General features: G+C 34.6%; 1 long non-coding RNA gene across 2 annotated transcripts; it reads left to right on the forward strand.

Moving 5' to 3' along the window:
- On the forward strand, window positions 1-26,964 carry LOC308189383. Of its 2 annotated transcripts, none has more exons than XR_013946337.1 (5): window positions 1-170; window positions 894-931; window positions 21,086-21,167; window positions 22,998-23,025; window positions 24,983-26,964. It is a non-coding gene; the product is annotated as an uncharacterized lncRNA (long non-coding RNA). The 2 variants fall into 2 exon arrangements; XR_013946338.1 differs by lacking the exons at window positions 1-170; window positions 894-931 and adding exons at window positions 14,697-16,191; window positions 17,802-17,930 and having other exon boundaries at window positions 21,089-21,167.
- Window positions 26,965-27,658: the final 694 nt, after the last annotated feature.

A 27,658-nucleotide genomic window follows, 5' to 3' on the forward strand; every position in this document is an offset into this window, starting at 1 on the left:
TCCAGAATCATTTAAACTACATATGGGTTTGTTCCATCTCTGGGATCTAGCTTAGCCATTACTTCCTTGAGAGAGAAGGAACTTGATTATGAAGTTTTGGATTTGAAATCCGGACCCACTGTTTTTCTCTTTTCATGTTGAGTGGCAAGACCAGAGCTCAGAAGTAACAGGTACGTAATACTTTCACTCTAAAATGCCAGACAAAAGCAAACCTATTGGTTTAGAACATTTAATCTGAGCTATAAGTGAGCATATTCTTTAAAAGAAAGATTATTTGTAGTAATTATTATTATTAATAATTATTACAGGTGTATGAAAACTTAGAAGTTTATAGACTTTCTTCCTCGCCATTTTAGGATTTGTTTTTCTCAGTTATAAAGTTACTGTGACAGGGTGTGTGAATTACAACACACATATGACTTCTGTTTTTTAAAAAATTGACAGGACTTCTGAGTTCAGAATTTTATATATGTACATAAATGATTCACAGATGATTTCACTAATCCCTATAGCGTCGAGGCACAGAAACACACGTTTGTTTTTTTTTCTTATATTATTCTTTTATTTCACGTGTTTATTAAAATGTAACAAAAGATTTGTATAGAACAGAATAGCTAACTGGACAGTAGCTAGTTTTATAGAATGAAGTTCTATCACAGAAAAAAAAAAAGAAAAAAAAAAAGGGAGAGCATGGCAGTAAGAAGAACAGCAGGAGAAGCAGATGTAAAACCTTCTGCCAGCTAAGTTTGCCAAAATGCCAGATGTTACCTCTGGTAGACTGTGTTCCATTGCTTTGGCATCTGGATGGTCTTTTTTAATGATGAAAAACTTTTGACAGTTACTACATTTTGTGAAGGTATGTGTGCTTGTTTTAACTCTGATGGTTTTTGCAGAAATCAAGCTTCAAAAGAAGCCACCACATGAAAAATAGGTAGGTAGAAGCCTTTGAAAAAATAAAACACAAACAGATAAGGAAAATATTTTGCATACATTAGTTGTAATTCACTTGAGGAAGAGGTTTATGTAATTTTTGTGTTTTTATAGTAAGGCTCTATGGGAGTTATATATAAAGTACTGCTGTTTCTCTCTGAACAATTGTGCTAAATAAAATACAAAGTACGTCTTAGGAGGCATGCAGAGAATAAAATTAAAGAAAATTTGTTATTCTATTTATGTAGATTATAGAACAAATCAGAAGAACAGAGTTTAGGAAACAAAATATTCTGTCTGGACTGAATAAGAAAAGAGTTAAAGAATAAGCTATATAAAAATACACCCTTAGAATATTTTCCAAGCTACACAACAAACACTATGCTAAGTGGAATTATTTACTGTAAAAAAGTGAGAAAAGTCTGTGTTTCATAAGTTCTTCTCAGAACTTCAGTACTTCTGTCAATACATAGGCCTAAGGGATATTCAAATACCATGATAACAGACAGCATTGCACCTTTTTGAAATATAAATATAAACATTGCAGGAAAAAAACAGTGCTGAAGTGTAATAACGTGTAATATCATAGAAAAATTTAGGGCTTAAATTTTCACAAGCCCATCTAGAGATCCAGAGTGTTGACTGTCTCACTTTAAACACCTCTAAGGAGCTGGTTTGCCATCAGAAACTCTAAAAAATATGTTTCCTGATTCTCAAGTTAAGAAAGAAGTCAAAAGCATTAGCTGCTTGATTTATTATTATTATTATTTTCAACTTTTAACACAAGTATGAATATAAGAATTCGTCCTATCATTAAATGTGCTTGCACTGAAATCTTGAGCTAAAAAATAACATTTTTTAAAAAAGTTCTCTAGTTCTCATTCCTAGTAATAGATTAACTTTGTCAGAATAGTGGACCGAAGGCACTTCAATGGGCAGATCAGGAGCATAATATTCCTTTGTATGCTGTTACTTCTTTTTTTTTTTTTTTTTAAGAACTGTTGAAATTTCAAATATATTCCACACTTTGGTGATTTTTCTTACTATCATAAGGTCTAGGAATCAGAACCTAGACTGCTGTTGTTGTCGCTGAAAACAGAAAGGCTCTGAAAATCATACTGCAGACACTGAAAGACTTTCAAATGCTCTTTCAACCTTCATTTTGCAAGACTTTCTATGCCAAATAAAAAGCTCTATTCTTCCTGACTTAAGATGGACTGTCAATGTTATACATTAAAAAAAGCCATGGGCAATGGGTGGGGACAAAAGGCAGCTATTATTAAAACTGGGTGTGATTGTGCATGTGGGTGACATTTTGTATTTTTGTTCTCAGGTTTTTTTTTTGTTGTTGTTCATCTCTGTTTGTGTAATAACTAGCTAGCACAGAATGTGTGTAACTTACGGGAAAAAAAAAAAGAAAAGAAAAAAAGAAAAAAAAGGAGAATATATGTTCAAGAGAAACTCCTCTGTTTTGCATCCTTATTTGTCTTGCTTACAAACACTAAAGGGTGTTTTAATTCATTAATCAAACTCTAAACATAAAGGGAAGATTTTAAGTCAAGCAGAAGGGGATATTATTATAAACAAGGTGTTGCATATGAATCTACAGAACTTGGACTTGTTTTAAAGCTGCCAAAGTGACTGTTAATGGATAATTGGAGGGTTAGAGCAAACAGTAAGAATGAAGAAATTGATGGAGGCTGTGAGGAATTTCACTACTGGCTGGCTACAGATGTTCTAGTAAGATGTTCTAGTTAACTTGAATGTCTCTCAGCAGATAGGGTATACATTTGTGCTATTAATCTGTGGTGTAGGTGAGCCAAGAGAAAGGACGGCTGTTAAGAAATTTGTAATTAAAACATCTATAATTTGTGTCAAGATAATTAAAGGGCAACAGTGGCATGTCAGGTTTTAAAGCAAAATTCTAGCTAATTCCATCCCCTGGTCATTTAGCAAACAACTTTGTAATTTAGCAAATAAGGTTGACCTGTACTGTTTGTCAGCAGGACACCACAGAACTTTTAAAGCAAGTTTTATTGTTATTATTTTTTATTTTTAACTCTGTGAACCTCTTGTAACTTCTTCAAAACACTGCATCAAAGAATAACTCTGATATGGAAAAGACTACTAATTTTACAAGCTTTGTACCAAAAGACCATACTAATATGGTTCTATAACTAAAGTTATATTTTATGTTGTTTATATCTAGAGAATGTCTGTCTGGGTACCCGACACCTTATGTACTTTAGCTGTTTCTTTCATGCTCAGTACATTGTGTGTGATATTGTAAACAAACTGATTAAACAGCAATAGTTTGGCAAGCAGGAGTTTAAGTTCTTCTATGCTGCATTTTAACTTAAAAGCACACCTTGTGCCTTTAAGGATCAAATGGTAGCACAATGATATTTCCCTCCTAAGTAGCTCAAAGTATATTCAGTAAGGGGTAAGTTGCTTCAGACAATCAAAGCATGAGACAAAACCCTGAAGTTATGCTCAGTTCTAATATTCTTTCTCCTTCACCCCTTTTTACTCTGGTTTCAGTATAATTCCTTTACTCTTGGATGAGATGTTTGCTGCTAAGAAAGCTCAGCAACATTTTGTGCAAAGAAATCTATTTCTTCCAAACCTTAGCAATGCTCCCAGGCAGCAGTAGGTTAGTTTCTTGTTGGTTTTTTTTTTCTTTTTTTTTTCTTTCAATGTTTGTGATGCTATTCAGATGTCTTTTATCTTCCAGGATCAGAAAACAATCATATACATTACACTGAACTACACTGCACAGCATAAATGGTTGGATTTTAAAATATTTCCTCTGAACTATCTTTTGTGGAGCACATTTTTCCCTTTCACCTCTGCCCCTTCTTGTTATAAGCATATTTCTCTATGGGAACAAGTTAAGAAAGGAAGGAGAGAGAAGTTATGTTAGTGAAATGCAATATTTCAGCGGAAATTTGGAGTGTAAAGTATCTGAACTTCTACTTGCGTTAGCCATCATGTAGTCCTATGGTCAAGGCTTGTTTGAAGGCACTGTGTCATTTTGAAAGAGCATTTTGTTCTTTTAATCACTTTCATGCTACTGTATAGCATCAAAAACAACTTGTTATTTCTTCTCAAAGGAAAGGCCCCCATGGGCATTGTATTTGCTTCTTCTCTTGAATTACTTAGTGATTGTAAAAATTAGTGTCCATAGTTTGGACATAAGTGTTTCTCAGATAAACCTCTAGTTTCTCATTACTTCAGTAACTGGTTTTAAAAGTCTGGCAATTGGACGTTGAGGAGAGGGATCTAAATAATCTCTGAGGATGCTTGTGCCAAGCAGAGGTTAATGATGGTGTCATAATTCTTTGAAGCAATACCTCTGAGGTTGACCTACATGGACAAAAATAAAGCATTCTGTTTAAAGACAATGGTAAAACTAATTCCCATCTTCACTGTCAAGACGGATACATGTAAGCAAATAGAAATCTTTTCAAGCATACTGGGAAAAGATTGTTTACTAAGGAGGATAGAGTGGAAGAATTCATGCTAGTTGTAGTGGAAGGGCAGGTGATGAAACCAATCATAATTACTTTAGTTAATTGGAGGTTAAATGAAGGACACAGGCTTAGAATGCAATAATACATTTACTGTTTATGCAGCAAAACCTGCAATTTTAGTCTTTATTTAGCGTTTCAACTAGTGACTCTTCTCATTGATAATTTTAGGCCTGTAATTAACAGCAGACTGTATAGGAATCTAAAAGACTTCTTGATGGCATTTTTTGCAATGATTGCTATTGGGGTGGGCTCAATTAATCATTCTCCTTTGCTTTTATTCCTTATGAATACGTGTTTTTGGTTACATACATCTTTGGAGATCAGGTGAGTTACATATGAATACTGCTTAATGCTAGCAAAGGTCTATCCTTGGCTGAACCTCTATTTTGTTGCCTGATCTGTGCTAGTTCTTGTGCAGCCAACTGCATGGGGCATTAGCTGGCAGGGTCTGGGTAGGGAGCTGCAGGGTAACCCTCATGGGAGGATGCCATGAGATGCCTGTGACTCACAAACAGCCCCAAATAGCTCTGATGTCCATGGGAAGAGCCCTGCAGCCCACTGGGTCTCCCTGGTACCTTGTCCCTGAAATATTTAAGAAAGAGCCAAAGCCACTGCAGGGAGGGGACTTGTGAGGAGACAGGTGAGGAAAGTGGAGGGGCTGTGGAGGGGCTGTTGCTGGGGACGTGACTGGAGACACACTGTGGGAAGGGACACCCCCAAGGTGGGGGAGGGGTGATGGACTGAAATTAGTCTGGGGAAGGGGCACAAAAGGTGTTTCCCTAAATGATTCTTTATTTTTTTGTGTCGTTGGATTATTTTTTTCCCTCAATACCTGAATCATTTAGTTAAAAATGTCTTTTTGACTGTCAGTAATTTAAATTAAGAAAAACTCCTCAAATTGGTACTGTTTTGGCCATGATACTGTCTGCCTCAAAAGAAAAAGAAGATAGGGCAAAAAGAAAGGAGGCCACAAAAGGTGCTAATAACCTCTCCATGAAAACAAAATAGTTAGTTTTTGCACTCGGTTTTTCCTGTCCCCATACGAAAACAGGATCCAGTGTACTTACTGGAAACAATGGACTTCAAAAATCACCATCCTTTTTTTTTTTTTTTTTTTTTTTTTTGTGTTGCCACAGACCACACAGACCCAGGCCTAGCCCATTGTCTCTGACAGAACAGGGTCACAGCCAACAAGTGCTTTGATTAACACAACAGATAAATCTCTCTCCAGCAAAGGCATGTTGTGCCATAATCCATCTATTTTGCTACTCCTTTCTCACCTTTCAACATGTAGCTTATTTCCTTTGGCCCTTATTTCTTTCTCTGTTTCTTATTCTCAGTTCTCTTGTCTACCAGCAGATTTCTTCCCCTTAATCCGTACCAGCTATGTCCCTTCAATTCCTTCATTCCTTTCTCAGCCCTATCACCAGTTCCTCTCCCTCTTATCTGCAGTAATGATGGTACTTTAAAAAATAAAATACATTACCTTCATTCTCAATCCTTTCATCTTCTCAGACTCCTCAAATGCTCCTTAGCTGGAAATAGGACAGGTACATCTGATCATGAGCCTTTTAAAGGGGATAGAGCTGAACCTGTTCTTAGTCATTTGTCTTGCTTCTTGCTTTCCTCCTTCTTTCTCCCCCTTTTGCTTTGTCAAAAGGAACCTCCGTGATTTAAAAATAAAGGCAGAAATTGTGCTCTTTCACCTTTGTTACCTATTTTGGGGTTGACTATAGAAGGATCTGAATATGTAAAATACCAGCTAGTGACATTCGATGGAAAAAGGACATGCAATACAGATCTAGTGGAGGTTCCATTGTCTGCCTGGAGAGAGTAAGAATTTTGCCCATGCTTAGTTACTTGGTTTTAATGCAGATATTCTTGGCTGAACTTTTGCTGCTATGGCCAGTTCCTTGGATTAACTGAATTGCCTTGGGCAGGGGCAGTGCATATGGTGCATGACACTCTCTAGCCAGTAGGATTCCATTCCCCTCTGCACATTCATTAGCTACATGCACCTAAAAAGTTTCATTTTGTATTTCCTCATTGGTCATATTTCAATTTCCTGGTTTTCCCTTCTTCTGAGAAGAAATAATAACCCCAAAGTGCTGTTTAAAAGGAATGGTATGATTTTCTTCTTATTATTCTTTCTTCTTCCCCCCCCCCCCCCTTTTTTTTTCTTCCCCTTGTCTAATTGGACATATTGAACAATATGTCCAACCTGAATTATGCATGCATTCTAGGGAAAACAAACAAGCAAACAAAAACCCACAGAAAAATGGCACTGTCGTCATTGCTGCTGACTTATGAAATAATTACTTGCAACAGCTTTTGTTAAGGCCCCAGTGTACTGTGTGCTAGTAAAACAAATTAAGCCAGAGTAACATGCTTCCACACAGAAAACAATGGAAGCGGGTGAAAACACGGTCTTCTTTGAGGCTGCTCTCATAAAGAATCTGCTGAAAAAAAAAATGATTACACAGTGGTTCATAAGCCTTACTTTCCACCAAGTCAGTAAGAGCTTTTTGGCATGAAGGTCCTGAGCTGTCACCTGATGTCGATTTAAAGAGACAGGTGATTACCCACAAAGTGAAAAATAATGTGCCATTATTCCCTGAGGTATAAACTCTGGCAGCAATCAGAAGAGAGGAGAGAAAAGGGGGCTATTGTAGGGTGGACAGAGCACAGTGCTGACAGTGGAAGAGATGAAGTGAAGTAGACAGAGTTTCATTTCAGAGTTGGCTGTGCTGATGTGGCTTCAGTAGTTTTGTCTCAATCCCAGCTGTCAGTTCCCTTCTGCTCCTTTCACCAGTGAGTTCTGAGCTTGTCTCTCTTATGCTCTCCTTTGCTTCAAGTCCCCATTTACAATTAATACTTTAAATTAGCTCTTTAATGCTTACTATATTTTATAGTAAGAATGACTTTTTATTGGGGGCTACCATTCTCTTTTCAATGTTCTTCTTCTCATCTCTTTCTCCCCAAATCTTTCTGTGCCACTACTTTATAAATTATGAACAACATTCCTGTTGCAAGAAAGCTAGTTACTGATTATCTTCTGGGCTGGCATTGAAAAAACATATAAGGAAGCAGTTGTGAAGAAAAGAAAGCCTGAGGATTAAATATTGTTAGAAAAAAAAATACAAAAACCAGAAACCTTAAAATATTACCGTCTCTGCCGTCCTCCTTACCCCCACTCTGTTGTAAATGCTCTCTCAGGTACGTCAGTAATGAGTAAATTTCTCTGTGACAAACTCTGGATGTAACAGGAAATTTTCAAATGGGTAATTAGTATTGTTATTTTTAACTAAAGACCTTTGTATCCCTATTTAAAAAAAATAAATAAAATCAAGAATTCCATGAGATACTACAATGTGAAATAACCTTTTATCTTGCAGTCAACAACATACTTACCTATCAATCTGTCTTTTTGCCAGAAAATAGCATGGCCATTCTATTTTAAACATCAGAGGAAATGTAAGTAGAGTAAGGTTGTTGTTCCTATCTTTAATTCAGGATCTTTGTGCAACACTTGATTACAGCTTTTTGCACAGATTCATGTAAGGTGGAGGTTTCACACATTAATTCTACAGATTTGTGCTCTCCAATATATTAGAAAGAAGAAATAATATTGCACTTATGTATGTCATCCCTGTAGACATGGGTATCAACTATAGTGCTAAACAGAAGCAGTTTTAGATCATCCTGATGGCAAACATACATTTTATTGTAATTTTCTTACATGAGATGAATGTTAATATTTGACAAGGCTAAGAGAGGTATAAAATAAACTCTTGTTTACAAAGGGTGATGTAGCATATGGAATTCTGGTGAGGCTAGAGCTACTACCTGCCTCAAAATTTAATGTGGACAATCTGTGCATTTTCTCTTTTTATTTTGGATTTGTTTAGCCTGAAAATTTCATCTGATTATAAAGCTGAGTTAATGGTCTTGCATATTCTCTGCTGTCAATCATAAGGGATGGGTAAACAGAGGCTAATAATAGTCTTGTCTTTCCATAGTTCTTCTGAACCCATGAAAGAGTTCAGATTTTCCCCTGGCATTCTTAGTGCTTGAGTTATATTGAGAGAGTGTGCAATGAAGTGTTATTGTTATTAGCAGCTGTAACTTTTGTTGTCTTGTTTTTATGTATTTGATAGGAAAACTTTTTTAACCAGTGTTGCCAAGGGGAGAATTTGACCTGTTTCATAGTCTTTTTTGCCTATTATAGACAGAATTCTCATTAACTGCCTGATATTTTTATTCCTGAAGCATCTTGGTGTTCCTGGAAGCATATCAATTGATAATAGAACACCTTTAAAATAAATTCATTATTAAATAAACACCTGTTCGTTAAATCTGTAGCACTGTCCATGTGGTTTGGTAGCAGATGCTGTGGCTGCTAATGATACAGACTGTTTGACAGGCGAGTTGGATCCTAATGGAACTACAGATGAATCTGGATGCTTTAGAAGATTATATGTCAAAATAAACTCTGTATTTCTCTCTGAAATAAAACAAGCCCAATCTGCATAGAGGACTGAAAAATCATTTTTGGTTTAAAAAGATGTTAAGATCTAAACCATTCGCCAATAGTTGAACTCGAATGAACTCTGCAAGGGTTCTGGCATTTCTTGAGCCTTTTATTTTCATGTGTGTAGTCTTGCTTAAGGAGGTACCTGGTCAAGGGAAATGCAATTTCAGTGGCACAGCTAGAAAGTGGAGTTTATTGTGATAATATTGAGACATCTAGGTAAACCAAGAGATGCTGCTAGTCTTTTTAAAAGGCTTATATAAGATGCTTAGACCAGACAAATGTCCAAAGTGCATTCATATTTAGCCTTTTTTTTTTTTTTTTCCCATAGATGCAGGAGTAGCATGAAAGTAATAAGAAAGGTCAATAAAATTGAATTTTTCTACCTTAAGAATTAGGCCTCAGGGCTTGGCCACATTTAAAATCATTCAATAAATAAATAATTTTTCTTTTTTTTTTTTTTTTCAAGAGAAAGCTCTGGGCAGTGTCAAGATTTCATTTGTATCCCTGGGCTGAGGAATATTGCCACTGAAGGACAACTCTACTTGCTCCTACTGCAAAATGGCTTCTGCTCTTACTCCCTCAGCAGCCATCAGCTTAACTTCCAGGTTTTTGCTGTTAGTAAGAATGGGCTGAGTCTGCTGACAAACACAGTCCCTTACCTTTGATTATGTCTAGAGCCAGCCCTGAATGTATTTCAATTCCCCAACTTCTTCTTCTAGGTATAAAAGTAAGACTGGCTTCATCTTAAGGAAGACAATAACAATTAAATGTTACCTTACAGGAAGCTACTAACATTTATGAACCTAAGCTTCTAGGAATAAAAGAAAAGGTCCTTAAATGGATAAAGCATAAAATTCTTAAAAATGAGAAATAAGAATAAATGTTCATGTTTCCCAATAGGGGTTTTCACTGTGCTTTTCGGCATATTCAGTTATGATTTGGAAAACGGGAAATATGGGAAGTAAGGTGAAAAAGTGTCCGGACAATGGAAAGTGTTCAAAAAAATAAAACAATCAAACAAACAAAAAACCCAACTGTGTTAAACATCAAAAGAATTTCCAGAGTGACCTGGGGACAAAATGGCAGAAGAAATTCAATATAGGTGAATGTGAAATGATTTACGGAGAGGCCCCACCCAAACCTCTAACTTTACCTGTGCAGTGATGTGGCTTAGCTTTATCGTTCAAGAATGAGATTTTGGAGTGCTAAAAAATAGTGTGTGAAAATCTTAAATGAACTACATGCCCAATAGTAATCAGAAGCAGACATGGTATTTTAAATTCTCTTTCTAAAATAGAAGCACAATTAAAATATACTTATGTTTTTATTTAAAACATGGTGCACCAACATCTGTTACACTCTGTTGCATTTTGTTTTTTTCTCCTCAAAAATATTATAGCTTCAAAGGGTCCAGGGAAGGGCAGTGAGAACAATCAAAGGTATGAAATAGTTTAAAGTGAGTGAAGACCTAGTATTCTTCTGTCCTATAATTATACCCTCCCCAGGGCATTTCATATAATATTCTGTTGGGGACGGAGTGTTTGTCTATGTGGATCTTTGATGTGGCCTAGGGTGGCAGTGCTATGTCTGTCATGGTGGGAGGAGTACAGGACCAGGGCAAACTAACAAAATTAAATTCCATTGAAACACTATATCCACCACTGCTTTCCTTTGAAGAAGTGCCGTTCTTCTTCCATAAATAAGTTGAGAGTGCATAAGACTGCAAAGGAATTCAGAGTAAGCACTGCATCAGACAGAAGAGTTCAAAAACACATTCCACCTCTAAGGGAATTTCCTCCCTAACAGGCTGGAATTAAACCTATTCTCCAAATAAATATTTAATCTGACTTTTGAACAGAATTTTGATACGTCTTCATTAGCAAGTAGTGCAGCAGAGTAGGAGCAGATTTGTAGAGGAAGGCAAAAGGAATCCAGTCTGTGTATCAGAGAGAGCTCCAGAATGTGAACCACTGCATGGTAAGACAGAGAGCAGAGTTTCACTTCACAGTCATAACCCTGGTACCACACTGGACAATAATGTGGACATATCCTATCCAAACCTAGTTCTCAAACTTGTGAATGAGCAGGCTAGTCATGAACAGGAAAGTGACAACCCTTTTACTCCTCTCCTACAATAACTCTTGAAGTGTTTGTTTGTTTGTTTGTTTTCCTTCAGTATAGCAGAATTTGTACAGAGGGAGGGGTGCATCTGTAACCAAGTACTAAGGACAGTCAGCAGAGGATGATGATATGGGTTTGAGTGCCTTCAGACTGAAAATAGCACTGGTCAGTGGAGTACTTTTGAGGCATTGAACTATTACCCCATTACAATCAGGATGGGCATAATCCCATCATCTTCAATTGAAAATGTAATTTTAGGCAACTACTAGGTTTTTATGAATCCTAATAATGTGCTTGAAGCCCTCTCATCTTCTTCCTGAAAGAAGGTGGAATTGCAATACCCTTCATTTTTTCCAGTATTTTCTAATGTCTAGTTCTAAAGCTTGTTAAATCCCACTCTGAGGTGCATAACTTTCCTTAGAAGTTACATTACTTACACTCAGCATCAGAAACTAAATTATGAATTTCCCTTTAGATCTGGAGTAGAGACATCTTTGTTTTTACCAAACAAAATAATAATAAAAAATAAAAATAAAAATGATATTCATCTAAGGTATTCCTGTCATATTTGACATCTGAAGGTCTTCCTTATGCTTACAATTCTTCCTTTTGCTTTCAATTTCTTTCTCAGTTTTATTAAATGCTTAGATGAGTTGCTAGAAAAAGCTTTTCCTAAAGTACATGTAACCAGGAACTTGTACTTCACCTATATCTGGCCTGGCTCATATTGTAACTCAGTGCTGATGAAGCCACATCAATGGGACCAAGAGCCATTTCACCTTACATCAGCCTGAATCTTTTTATACTTTTTTGTTGACTTGAATTTTGTAGCAAGATGTTAACCCTAAGGATATCAAAACAACTATATTAAATACACAATGAAAATGTAATGCCTTCTTCTGTTATCATTTCTGCAATGCTTATACTGTAGGTTAAAAACTCATTTGAGCTTAAGCTCCTATAGATCCTACTGTCTTTAAATACTGGAAAAATACTTCTGATCATTAAGCTCTGTCAGGTTTACAAACATTTACAGACAAAGGCATTGTCTCTATTGGTAGCCATTTCCTGACAAGGATGGTGAAATTAAGAGTTTTGACAACAGCACAAGTATATCCTCAGCTCCATATGGTTTGCTACTTCTTTTTGTTTCTCTCTCTCTCAATCTCCCTTTTCTCACAGCACTTTTAAGACTATGTTTCATGGCACAGTTCATCAACTATCTCCTTTAAAAACATAATTTCAGTGTAGGATAAAATATTGTTCCGATCAGATGATTTGCTTCCAGAAAATAGGATGGTTAAGTGCAGCGAGAGCATGCCTCAAGTCCCTAACCAATCCATGTGAATAATGAGGGCTTGGTGTATGACACTATATTCATTGCCTTATGTGAGGAATAAGAGAGATTTTGTTGTCTCTAAACTTTTCAGAAGGCTTCCCATGGTAGGCAGACATCTATCTAGCGTTATTACCTACTTTTTATCTGCTACTAATTTTTCCTTTGGGAGAGAAAGCTGGCTGGCTGACAGAATAATGTAGTCCTCTCTGCTTTGATTTCAGTGGAGAAATAAGCACATCAAATGAGCTGGCTAAAATATTTTCCCATTAATACATGTTTGAAATAACTTTAATATTTTTTTTTGCTATTTTTTTTTTAATGACCTGTAGTTAAAAACATTTTTATCTTAGGTTTCACCTTAATTACAGCATTAGCTTTTGCCTCACAGTATAGACCAATGGTAAGCCTATCATTTAAGCACTTTAAAAGGAACTTCACCGCATTCTGAGTATTTTTCTAACACTTTTCTTGCATTATAGAGTTAAAATAGAAATTGGAATTGGAAACCATAATTAAATAGATTTTTTCAGTCTTTCTTAAAACTAAAACATTGCTCAGGAAAATACTTAATCCTAAATGTATTATAGATGCTTTTAAAACCAAGATGTATTACACTTTCCAAGAGGCATAAATGCAGAGCTAAATACAATAGTCTGAAGATAGCTTAACTAATGTTTAAATTTCAATTTCACAGAAAATACAAGTCTTTTTTTCAAGAGTATGATGTTCTATGAAAATTTGTACCATCCTCATGACAAGTCATTTATACTGAGATATCCTCTGTTTTACAGAATTTTGGAAATTGATAAATAAACACATACTGCAAAATCCCTGAAAATCAAAACAAAGCAATATAAAATGCACTTTTCCAACTTTAATTTATGTTTAATTATAAAAAAGTGCTTTTGTGTTTATTAGTGTTTATAGCATTTTCACATAAACTTGATTTATAATATTTGTTCTGGTAATTAACATAAACCTTAGGCATGTTAAAGGAAAGAAATGCAATTAAAACCTGAACTATGAAAATCTGTGTAAAACCTATATAAATGTTAGATAAATATTTTGTAATTTATAATATATTTTGCAAATTCAATCTTCTCTACCCATTCAGTAGAAATTTTAAACTGTTCATTTGTATAAGCATTTGTAAATTATCCAACTGCACTTGAGAAGCAGATTTTTGTAAAATATAAATTTAATTATACACATAGGCATAGCACAGGTCTTTAAAATTTGCATAGTTTCGTGAAATCTCCGTAACATTAAGCATCTGAGAAATGGAGCCCTTGAAGTCCCTTAAAATTAGCCTACAATTAATAAAAATGTCACCAATTAGATTGATCTAAAGCAACTCCTATTCCATTTCAAAAACAGATGTTTGTATAATAAAAGATAAGGAAGTGAAAGTCCTAAAAGTTCAGTGGAAGGCAAATGCTGACATATATTAATAGCATATGGATAAAACTAACATTTACACTACAAGCCTGCATGTGAAGTTCTTTGAAGTCAAGGAATTAAATCCTTGTACTGTTGAAGTCAAACTACATTTCACAAAGAAGAGATACTTAAGAGAAAGATTTTTAATTAGATATGAAAGACAGGAGAAAGAGAGGGCAGAGTGATGGGCCAAACTTGCTTTAATTGAGGCAGTTGGTCATGTACCTTTAGCTGTGTCCAGATTCTCTTTGAAGTGAATCCCCCATGGCAAGAGGAAAGATGGCTTTATTGTATGTATTTCATGCTTGTCTGGATAAAGGAAAGATACTGCTGTATATTTATATATATATATATAATTCTAGGGATCCTGTTTCCTTTTTTTTTTTTTTTTTTCCTTCGTTCTGTACTTGCATGATTGGACTTAGATTGTGGAAGAAAAAATCCTGCTGCCTTTGTCATCTCTTTCTTCTTTCTCACTGTTAATACTTTACCTTGCTTCTGAAGATTAGATATCATTGCAGTCATAGTGATTTTACAAATCTAGACAGTTTGTTTACTCCCTCTGGGTATTTTTTAACTTATCTCTTTAAAGAAGTTTTTTTTTTTTTTTTCCCCTCCTCCACTAAGATCAAGAAGAAGAGACAGTAAAGAAGAGTCCAGAGACCATTATACTGAGTGCTCAATTCCTTGATTTTAGCTGAGTGTCTCAGTAAAGGTAGAATTTTAACCATTAATTTTAAGTTCATGATGAAGTATGATTTCGCTTCATTTCTTTTCCAGTTATTTAATTACTATATTCACATTTAATATAATTATGTTTTTCTAAAGGGCATTAATCTTTTACCATAGCATTTTGATATTTCAGCACTTTCTCACTACAAAATATGAACTATTTATCTTCAAGAGCAGAGTTTGCTTGAATAGTCAGATAAACATGCATACAACAGAGAGTTCTGAGCATAACAAAGACCTTAAAAAATCTTTATTACTTCTCAGTTTCAGTGACTTTACTGTGAAGTCAAGGTCTGCATTTTATCTCTTCTCACTGTTTTCTTTCTAGCTATTTGGATATATATTAAGTATAGCTTTTACAGTAAAATTGTGACCTATACCCTACTGATATTTTGGCAATGCATTTTTTGAAAATCACTTCCATGTGTCATTCTAATTCAAAATCAGATGGTTTTTAGAAAGCCTGAAAATGCACTGCACTTTTTCATTACTTTTATATATTAGATGAATATGACCATATGATCATGCTAAAAATGAATACGGAATAAATGCGTTTGAAATTGTGGGACACTTGTAACTTTACCACAAATGGAAGAAACAAGGAAGAAACCCACCATCAAATGACTTTGATAACTTTATTACAAGTAGTAGAATACAGTTTTCTCCCAAATTACAGTTCCATTCTCAAACACCTAACAGTACTACTGAGAAGTCCTTCATACTGATGAAGTAGTCTTTCAGAATATAACACTATCAATTCATAGAATAAATTGTATTTAAAATACCGGATCATTTGAGTTATTCCTCTCATGTAAAGTTAATGATCTATTGTAGTTAAACTGTTAGAGTAGTTAAAATAATGAAAGTTTCAATCAAGTTCTGTTTTCCTGCAGAAGGATAAAGAAGAATGAAGATAATTTTTAAATGTCTATTTATCCAGAGATTGTGCCATGTTAAAAAAAACTTTGCTCCTTTTTGATTCTGAATTTCTGACCAAATACAAAAGATGGAAAAAGAAGAAATTTGAAGCATGTGATACATTTGAAGCATGCTTAAATTAACTTTGGTTTCAGAGACTATCTGATGAAATTAACACTTTTTCATGTAGGTTTTTTTTTCAGGAAAAAAAAACCAAAAACAAACAACAAACCTACTTCTGTTTTATAGATTCAGCAACAGATAGCCAAACTAATTTTTGTTTTCAGTGTTACTATTCTCCAGTTCTGTGTTTCCACATAATACACATAGAATCCACACAGCTGACCCTATTCAGCTTCAGATCAGTAGTTACAATCACAGATAATTTCTTTAAGTAGAAGAGCTCCTCAGAGAATGTTAATCAAGTGCTGCCTCTTATCTAGATTATATTTAAGAGCAGATATTACTGTTACATAGTAAGGAGACTAACATACAGGGTTTTGAAGGTTTTCGATCCTCTAGAGGGTTTCAGAGATTTACATGAGTAAAGTATGAATAGAAAAAAGTAAAGAAAAAACAGTAGTCTCAGCCTGCTATGAAGTTTCTGTTATAATGTCCTAACTTTTTAGTTTGCAATTTTATAGGTAAATTTCTTTTTTTGTATAGGTTTTCAAATACAATATTAATTGTTGATCACTAGATAATTATATACGTTGAAAACTTGAATATATTAAAATATTCATATATACATTCATACTCAAAGCATGTAAATTTATTTTTATATGCATATATAAAACTCTAATTTTACTTTTTTTTTGATATCATAGAATGGCCTGGGTTGAAAAGGACCTTAAAGATCATCTAGTTTCAACCCCCCTGCTCTGTGCAGGGTTGCCAGCCAGTAGAGCAGGCTTCCCAGAGGTGCCTCTAGCCTGGCCTTGAATGCCTCCAGGGATGGGGCATCCACAACCTCTCTGGGCAACCTATTCTAGTGCCTCACCACCCTCTGAGTGAAAAATTTTCTGCTAATATCTTACCTAAATCTCCCCTGTCTTAGTTTAAAATAATTCCCCCTTGTCCTATCAATATCTGTCTGTGTGGAGAAAAAAATAATAATAAAAAAAATCTTTCAGCTGAGTGATATATTGTGTCATAACATTATAGTGTCTCTCATACACTCTCATTTGATTGTTATCAGGAAACTTTGTTGCTTTATATATAATATAAATAATATATAATATATTAATAATAATATATAATATATATGATGTCAACATTATATTATATATAATATATATATAATATATAATATATATTATATTAATATATAATATATAATGTCAACAATCATTTTGGAATATATGTCTGGTACATAATTAAGAAATTGCTTTTTTTTTTATTTACATACTAGTTCAATATTGCATGTATGACTGAGGTGTTTGGAAAGGATAGTAGATAAATCTAAATTCTCTCCCTTTCAATGGTTCATTATCCGTTATACTGACTTATTTACTCCTGATTATGAGTCAAATATACGTATAAGTGCTTATTACCTACAGCGTTGGAAGATTCTGTTTTATACCTAATTCAAATTTCTGTGAGACTGAACAAGTGTTACAATCCTGTTTGAAATTAGATTGGATTTCTACTTATTTTCTTAGTGTGTTTGTTTGTTTTAGACTGACATTGATGTTATTAACTACAAAACTAAGTTGTTTACAGAATGGCATTTAAACAGGGCTGATATTTTTTTTCCTATTTTTTTCATCTTTTTTCTTTGGCTGGACATCTGGTGGCCACTAACAATCAAACATCGTGATGGGTTACTCATCTGTGATGATATTGCACAAAGGATTTTGCCACCTGTTCAGTTTTTATTCACTACTTTAAAATACATTTGAATGTATTTTTGAATCTTTTATACTTTTGAGCTGATTGTGAAGGACATCGTATCAGAATATGTAGTTCAGCAAGCAGAGATTGAGAAATATACTAAATCTCACAGTTCTAAATCTCATGAAGTTTTCTTCTTCAGTGATGGATTGCTTGCAGTCATTTGGAACTGCATATTTGTTGGTAGACAAAAAATACCCCATTGAATAAGTCTTTGTCACAGAAAGTATAGCTTATTTTTTCCCCTCTGGTATTTGAAGGCTTGTATTTTTAAAATCAGAAAGATCCCTAGTGCTGTCCCTACTATTGCTGACCTACTAGCTGGCACTGATTATTCCTTGTTAATTGTGACTACTGACAGAAGAAGTTGTGAGACTTTTATATATTCTCCAGAGGAAGACTAAATACCACTCTCTTACTGAATAACTTTGAAGTCAGTCTACTCAAGATTCCTGAAGACCTTTTATTCTTCCTATGCTACCATTCACAGGTATAGTAAGGATTTATTAAGTCCGAAACAGAACAGTGGGTTCTAATTAATAGCGCTTTTTTTTTTTTTTTTTTTTTTCTCCAGTAAGTGCAGCTTTTTTAGTTTCATGAGGTTGGACTAGGTGACCTTGGAGGTCTCTTCCAACCTAGACGATTCCGTGATTCTGTGATGTATATAAACACCAGAAGGGCCAGATTTTACTGGTGCTATCCTTCCTTACAGCTTTCATGACTTAAACTTGTGTGTTTTTGTGGTGTTTATTTGCAAGAGTTGCTTATTGCTGCAAGCTTTTCATCTACTAAACAAATAAAATTTGTTCTGCTTTCATAACTGTACTTTATCAATAGCACACAGTGTCTTTGGTATTTGCTATTTCGAAAATTATTTTAGAAATACGTGTGGTGTTTCTTAGTGAAATTGTTGTCAATAAAAGAGTTAGCAGTAATGGCATTTAGATATTTATAAAACCTACTGCCTTTCAATAAGATACGATAGTCAAAAGAAACCCTCATGTATTAAACACAATGTACATCTGATCGGTTAAGTGATAAAATGTTCCATTATTTCACCATATATCTTCTGTCAGTAGGTTTTGTGTTGCAAATCTATGACTAGCTGCCAAAATGTTTCATTAGCTAAATGAAGTATGATAGAAAGTAGATGACCTGCGTGTATTGGTAATCATTTATGTAGTTTGTGAGGTGTAGTTCTGAATCATCGTGTTGTTACATAACTTTTCCTTAACACTTCTGATATTTTGAAAGCTGTTGCAAAATGCAACTCTCTGGGTAATGCCTTGGTTATTTTCAGCATGTAGGATATAAATTAGGGCTCCTCTTCTATTGAGAAAAGGTGGGATGAGTATATGTTTTTGTTGTTGTTGTTCTGATTTATTTATTTTTTGTAACTTTGTAAATCTGCTTAGAGCTATTTATTTATTTATTTATCTACCTGCTCCAAAGGCTACAGTTAGAAACAGGTCAAATAAGATCTGTTATAAATGTAAAAGTGAAGCTCTCTGATCCTCAGTAGCACAGTGGGTATTCGCACTAGCAAGGCATTAAAGTACAGCCTTCCCAAATACATGAACTTCTACAGCTGAGCTGGAGTAGGGTACAGGAACACAATAATGTCACAGTCAGGGCTGCTGTAGTACTCCCAGAGAAAGAATCAGTAGGAAAACGATCCACATTAGATAGAAAAGATGTCAGAACATCTACATAACTGTACTCATTGGGGTTTTGCTAATAATTTATCATCATCTATGGCAGTGCAAACATTTGTCAGTCTTCTGTTGTTAGTGTATATCTCATTTATGCAACTTCTTCAGATTTGAAATTAGCCATTGTAGACATTGTTGCAGTCTACTTTGTTCTTAAATTCTCAGGCGTTGCACTACCTCCATAAAGAGTGTATATAGGCAAGATTGAAGTACCACAGAGGCTTGTACTTTTCCCATCTTGGCTGATTGACATCTCATTTTTAATATTCAAATGTTCTTGATAAAATTTATGATCTTCCATTGATTGTATTTCTAATAAATATATCAGGAATTATTTCCAGATTTATATTTATTTCTTATATGATCATTCTTATTTAAGCGTCTTAAAGTCTGCACTTAAACTTTTCAGACGCTTTCTACAGATGTCTCTTTTCAGCTCCTTATAATTTTGTTAAAGTTTAATCAATTCAATCAGATGTTTTCAAGAAGAGGTTTCTGATACAAGCATAAAGTTTAAAGGAATAGTTCAGATAAAAAGATTTGACATTTCTGAAAACCAGGTTAGAGAAGAAGTATTCGTATATCTATGTTGGAAAATAGTTGTTCCATTTTATGTTGAAAAGTTTTGTTGTTGTTGTTGTATATTTTTGTTCCCCCCTTTCCCCACTTGAAATTAAATAGCATATTAGTAGCAGTAATGTGATTCGCCCAGCTTTGGTGACACTATAAAACATACAAATATCTGTGTGATCACATGCCTTTTTTTTTTTTTATCTTACCTAAACTACGAGAAAATGTAATTTTATAAGTATTGGAAGGGCTGTATCATACATAATATTTCTAGGCTTTTTTCTGTTTTCTTCTTCTGATTGTCTCTCTAAGCTGTTACTGTCCATGTCTGGGGTGAAATAGCTGAGAAGGGTTGGAACGAGTCTTTGTCTTCATTTATCAGTAAATCTGCTGTTGGTAGTCAGCAAGCATAGAGAAGAGAAAGAATGTGATGGGAAAGGTGAGAAAGGAGTAATAGACAGATTTGGAGAGAACAAGATGAAAAAGTTGCAAGGACAAGAGATAGGAAGTAAGTAAGGGTAAATGAAGGAATATGATATAAATTAGGGCAAAGCTGAGAACAGAAAAGACAAAAAATGGGAAGCTGGGGAATATAGGGTGGGACTGAAGGAGGATGTAATTATGCTGCATAATGGCCAAAAAACAGAGAGACAGAATAGGCAGAAAGGGCAACATAAGAGGTGGTAGAATAGGCTAAATGATTGTTGATCATTGTGGAAAATTTTCCTTCAAAACTAGGTATGGAATTTTATATCTACCCTTTGTTGTTGCTAGCACGTATTTGCGAAGTCTGGTAATAAGATTCATGTCATTAGTATCCCATACCATTTTATGGGAAAAGCATGTTGCTGCTGCTAGTTATTTTTGTTACTTCACTGAGTTCCACAATGTGGAAACAAAAATTTCCAAGTCTGATGGGCTGTCTTGCTCTTTTTATTTTATTTTATTTTAGTTTAGTTAGCTAGTTTTAAGCATTAGGTAATTACACTTTAATTATATAAATTTGGAAATAAGCAATGTTAAAGAGACATTAATAAATCTGTTTTTTTTGAATCAAGAATTATTTTAGAAAAATTTCCTCTGAATTTAGTTTGATTTGTACAAACACGTCTGTAAGACACTCTCCTTAATTATATGATCAAATATTGTTTTTACAAACATCCTTGTGTAATTCAGTACACAAAATGAAATATTTTGGGGCTAAATTCAAGGCATGTAGTGGATGAGGCTATTTTATTACCCATGCTCAGTTGCAGTAGAGATATACATAATGTAATATATTATGTTTTATCAACTCTACATTACACAGGTGAAGAAAATTTGGTTTCATGGCTAAACTTTAATTTTGTTTCTTCTTTTGAAGCAGAATTCCTGGAGAAGACTGCTCAGTTCATACAAACCAAACTTTTTGGGACTGGTCACTGCCCACTTGCTGGGTTTTCAATGTATGATACCTACACGCTTTTTTTGAAATCGTTTCATTAAAGCAACTCCATAACAAATAATGTACAAGGGCCCCGTTCTCTGAAATATCAAGTCCTAGTCATTTCCAACAGAGTACTATGAATTCCTGGATATTTAAAATTATTTCTTCTTATTTTCTCCTAGACTCAGTTCCGTAGTTATAAAATCCGGAATTTAATCTCACTGATGTTCTGTAAAGAGAAATATATTAATGCATGTAAAATGGCTAGTTTCTATGCTAAGAATACAGGATAAATACGTGTGAAGAAATTAATAGTTTAATGTTCAACTTAGGTTTAAAATACTATGTTTAATTGGTCTAGAGCTATATACAGAGTCGGGACAATCATAATATTGAATGTTGAAAGAAAAATAGCAAGACAGAAAAATAATGTACCAGGATACAGTTGCAAATTATATCAAAACACATGAAAGTAAGAAGACTATAAAGTCTGAATTTTGAAACTTAGATTATTATTATTATTAATTATTATTAGTATTATTATTTTTATCTGTTGCTTTTAGTACTGCCTGTTGCTCTTAGTACTACTAAGTAGTACTACTACTACTGCAAAATTCAGATTCCTCTTCTGGCCATTCAGAATCAAGAAGCCTGAGATTTTTGCTGCTTACAGTTCCTATGACAACACACACAGACTACTGTTTTTGTAATTTTTTAATTCAGTCAGCAGGTCCTTTTTCTCCCTTTTCTGTTACCTGTAAATATACAGGTAAATATGTTACCTGACATATACAGAGAAGTACCAGGGATTGCTCAGTTCTTAATACCAGACAGTATAATATGTATAATATTATAATAATTATAATAATATAATAATTATAATAATATGTATAATATGTATGATATTATGTATGATAGTATAAAATAGAGATATTAAATGATGTAGCCAGATTATACATTTGAAGACTATGGACGCAAGGGAATAACACTATCGAACTGTTCTTGTATAGAAAGTACTCTGGGTCACTTCTAGCCAGTGTTGTGGTAAATGCATTGAGCATTAAGTCAATGGATATTACACTATTTGTTGCTTCTCTAAAAAATGAAGTAGTGTTACTCATTTGTGGCTGGCAGATAACTCAGATTTGAGATCTTCACTGAATTTACTATTCTCAATTTAAGACATGAAGAATGATAACACATATCATAATAAAACAATCATTAAGTAATCAGAATGATTTAGTTTCCTAGCAACATATAAACATAGGATAAAAAAATAAAAAATCATACCAATAGGGCCTCTGTAATTATTTATTTTTTTCCATTGAAAGGTTAGATATAGCTCACCAATAATCTCTTCATGGCAGAACAAGATTTTCTTTGCAATAAAAATAGCTTTGTGACTGAAATCTGACTGTAGCATTTTGACAGGCAGTTTTACAAATCAGTTCTTGGGTTTGAGGTCTATTTCTACAGTGTAATAAACTGTGTAATATAATTAATAGGTGCTGGCATCTTTATTTTTAATAGAAAAATATTTTTCATTAAAAATATGTCATGCTTCTTTACTGTGTTGAATTTTTGGGAATGTAGGCCAGAAGAAAGGCCTACAATGCAAGCAACACTCTGTTCAGAATAATTCATATTTAGCCAGGAATATTATTATTATTATTATTTTTAATGCAAGAGCTTTATGAAGCAATCATATCTCACTCCAGGCTCTTGTAAATGTTTACATGCTTCCAGACATGCCATTGATTTGCAAGTGAATACAATTTAGTGGATGCACAAGTTTTTGCACAATTAGGACCTCAATTTTAAGAGCATCATTTTCTGCTTCCTTTTTTAGGAGCAAGACAAGTTTTCCTCAACAGCTGGTAAGACTGAAGGCACATTTTTGGTTTGGTCTTTTACAGTAAAAATTTTGCTAGAATGTTGTAAAAATAATATTTTCTGATGAACATTGAATGGATCTAGTCCTGTGGGCCACAATCCTGAAAGCCCTATTTAATGATAGATCATTTTCTGAATCTAGTAAATTGCTTCCGGTCCATTAAACTTCACTTTGTTTAGCACCCCATCTGTGGCACTGTCTTGCCACACTCAGAACTTTCTTCATTGTATGGATGATAAAATTCCTTTCCCCACCCCTTTGCATTTTTTATCAATTCTTCTTCCACCAGAAACTAAATAAAAACTCTACTACTACTACTACTACTAATAATAAACAGGACCTAGAAATCTAGATTTTTCCTTCTTTTTTCTTTTGTTTTCCTGAATTAAACATTAAAAATTTATTTTCATATCTAACTGACAACATAACCACGGTGCTTCATAATTAGTTTTTACTTGGTGCTTCTATTTAAGCTTCTACTTTCATTTTTACTACTGAATTCTGAGTTACCTGGCCTTAGAAGGAAATTAAGACTGGGTTGATATTTGCCATCTCCCAAATGGCATCATGGTGTTAGAGATTGCTCTGTGATTGCCCAAAGGCTGATTCCAAATCTCTAGAAAAATGAAAGTTACCTTCTAATCTGAGATATATTTTTTGTTGTTGTTTTAAGGAAGGATGGCTTCCTGCCATCTAAAATGTATTATGGGAGTGTTTCTATTTCTCACTTTAAAAAATATTACAGTAGTTACTATTTTATATCTTATCTAGGTCAGAGACTACCTGTATTACTCTTTCATTTGTAGGAACTTGTTTTTTCTCTTACAGATTACTTCTGTGTCTGTGTTGGTTATCTGTAAGATTCCGCTACACTATCTGCCTTTAAAAGATTTCTGACTGCTGGTTTTAGAAATCATCTAAATTCCAGTCATCCTAGTAATTTACATATCACACATCCCCTTGTTAATCCATTACAATCTCATACTAGGTTATTATTATGCTCTATCACTTTTGACTTAGTCATAGAATAATAGGCTATGAAAGTATGTTGACATTATGTCAGTTTTTGAGAAAAAAAATAAAAGATATCCTTTGAAATTGTTTGGTGTTACTAAATGAAAAAGCCATGAATAAGTTTCAGTTAACTTTTTATCCATATCTGTTTTAATTTCAAAGCTATTACTGAAAGAATAATGACAATTTGGCTTTATCAGGGTAATTATCCCCTGCTTTGGTGTATTCTGTTTTCTATTGTTTTAATTGAACAGCATGTAGGGATAATGAATGTATGCTTCAGAATGCATCATAAAAGAGACATTACATGTTTAAATAATATCTGTTGATATCTAAAAAGCTCATTATTTTTACAGACATCAAGGCAGTCCATTTAATTCGTTCTTAATTCTAGTACAGTCCAGAAATATTTTTTGACTGAACTCTCTAACTTCTTGTTTATATTTTCTTAAAGCTTCCCTAGGAACTTCAGGTTATCTTTAGACTTACTGCCAGCAAAGGAATCTCAGCTCACTTTAGGCATGGTTGCAACCAATTTTATGGCTTGTGTTGGGTTCATTTAATGGTGCCTACACTTTAAAGTTAACAGTCCCCATCTTTGATATGAACTGTTTTGCATCCACATTTCTCTAGGATAGCCATTTCTGTAATGCACACAGAAGAAGAGGCAGGCAGAAGAAGGTGGCGGGTGGGGGGTGGTGGGTGGGGGGGAGAAGGTGTTGTTTCTAATTTGCTTTCAGTTTCTCACTGCCCTATCTGTTAGTAAAAGACACTAAATTTTTAGGCTGGGAACACACCCAACTGTTACCTATTTCATTACCTTTTCAATGCTCACACAGAATATTGTAATAAGTGATTAATATACAAACTGTACAGAATGAAACTGCCATCTGCAACATTTATGAATACGTCACATGCCTTTCCAGCCTCCTGTTCCTCGTCATGTGATTGTGAAACAGCTGGCTGCACGTACAACAACATCCAATAACCAAACAGCAGGCTGCACATAAGACAACATCCAATAAGTTGCTGGCACCTCTAGTGCTCCTGACTTGCTTTGTTCATTGTGCTCAGGGAGCCACAATATGATTTCAGTTGTGCCTCATTCTTCAAAATGGAATTATATGAATTACTGCTTCATGACTGGATTTTTCATTCTGGTACAAATATTGATCCAGAACTTGCAGAATATGGAAATTAATTCCCCTGCATCCTGTGGAGAGGCCCGTGGTGGAGTAGGCTGTCCCCCTGCAGCCCATGGGTCCCACGGCAGAGCAGATCTTCATGCTGCCAACAAACATTTCCTGTTTCCTTGGATTTTCTGTCAAGTCCATCCACCAGCAAGACAATAAAGGAAAGAGTATCACCACTGATATATAGAGAGATGATATAGTGAGATCATAAAAAATTTAAATGGAGCTCAACATTCTTTGAGCAATTGATATTTTACTTAAAAAGTTTGCTAGCTGAATCAAATATATTAAAAAGAGTCATGTTCATAATACTGAAAAAGGAAAAATAAAAGTAAGAATATAGAAACTAGACAGCTTTGAAGACAAACTGAAGAATTCTTACATTATCAGAATTTGTATATTGAAACAAAGACTAGGGGGAAAAGACTCATACTCTGTTTAAACAGATAACTCACAACATACCTGCAAACAGTCACTGTAAGTGATTGTCCTGGTTTCAGCTAGGATAGAGTTAATTTTTCTCCTAGTAGCCGGTCTGGTGCTGTGTTTTAGATTTAGGATGAGAATAATCTTGATAACACACTGTTGTTTTAATTGTTGCAGAGCAGTGCTTACACTAAGCCAAGGATTTTTTGGCTTCTCACACTGTCCTGCCAGTGGGCAGGCTTGGGGTACAACAGGAGCTGGGAGGGGACAGAGCCAGGACAGCTGACCCAAACTGGCCAAAGGGGTATTCCATACCATATGGTGTCATGCTGAACAATTAATATGGGGGGGCTGGCAAGGGTGGGGGGACGGGCTGCTTGGGGATAGGCTGGGCATTGGTCAACGGGTGGGGAGAAATTGCATTGTGCATCACTTGTTTTGTACATGTTGTTATTAGTGGTGCTGTTATCATGATTATTATTATTATTTTTCCTTTCTTTTCTGTCCTAATAAACTGTCTTTATCTCAATCCACAGGCTTCATTTTTCTGATTCTTTCCCCCGTCCCAGAAAGGGAGGGGAGAGGGTGAGCGAACGGCTGTGTGGTGCTTAGCTGCTGGCCGGGTTGAACCACAACAGTGATAAAATTGCTGTATATCTGAAAGCTGAGCGGGGTATATCATGAAACTGTTGAACACACAGAATGCTTTTATGATTTTTCCTTTGCAGAGGTGTTTTGAATGATGAAGTTTCTGAAAAGAAATGATCACAGTTTTACTTACGATCATATTTTTAGTAATGTGAGGTTTACACATTTACATTTTACTTGATTAACAAACAGACCTAAAATTTAGAAATACAGTCTTTCGAAATATGTACAGTGCAGCTTAGAGGAAATTTTTAAAAGATTTTATGTGTTTGTGAACTGCTTACTCAGTATTCTGTAATTGCTATTCATGCAACGTTTGGTCATTTAGGACATTGTTTCTGTGCTTTGTGTGGATGAGTGAATGTCTTAATATATGACAATAACAAATGATTTTTGTATGATTCATAATTTCTGCAACCTGAAACTTTCCTGGCCTATTAATATTTTCCAACATATCAAAAAATCATCCAGAGAAGAACTATTGTCACTATAGGGAAAAGCCTTTTTGTGAATTATAAGGATGTTCTGAGGTAAGAAAACTTACAATTAAAGTCATTGTAAAAGAACCAACAAATCTAGGTGGCATCTTGTAGACCTAGAAAAAAAGCAAAAGATAAACAAATTCAGTTTTATAACGCCCCCCCCCCCCCCCCCCCCCGACTATACTTTCAGTTTGGGCACTGGATTAAAAAGAATGATTAATAACAATATTTCAGGACAATTGATTGAACCTTAACTGTGTTACATCTTGTAAAATGCTAGAACAGCTCTTCGCAGAACAGCAGGAATCTGACTCCTGAAATAATATATGGTAATAAAACAAAAAACATGATCACATGTTATTTGGCTTTTGCTATTGGACTGGTTTGTTATTATTCTCTGTGCAGATATACTTTTCCTCCTTAACTATCAGTCTACAGCAGGGAATTCTGGAGTTCAGTCTGTGTAGTAGCAGATGAAGTTATTAACAATTGCATCAGTCAGTATATTGCCAAATGTGTTCCTGTGGCAAGAAAAACTTTGAACAACAGAGTTCCCTTTCTGATCATTACTGCTGTCAGAAACAAAACATATGCCTAAACATAGATGAACCTATGGTACAGAAAAATAAGCTATGTTACAAAATGTTGCACCAGGGGAGGTTTAGGTTAGAAAAGAGGAAACATTTCTTCTCAGAAAGAGTAGTCTGGCATTGGAATGAGTTGCCCAGGAAGGCGGTGGCATCACCGTCCCTGGGGGTGTTCAAGGAAAGGTTGGACCTGGCACTTAGGGACATGGTTTAGTGGGTGATATTGGTAGTAGGGTGATGGTTGGACCAAATGATATTGAAGGTCT

Source organism: Anser brachyrhynchus, assembly GCF_964034855.1.
Source record: "Anser brachyrhynchus genome assembly, chromosome: 2".
NCBI lineage: Eukaryota > Metazoa > Chordata > Aves > Anseriformes > Anatidae > Anser > Anser brachyrhynchus.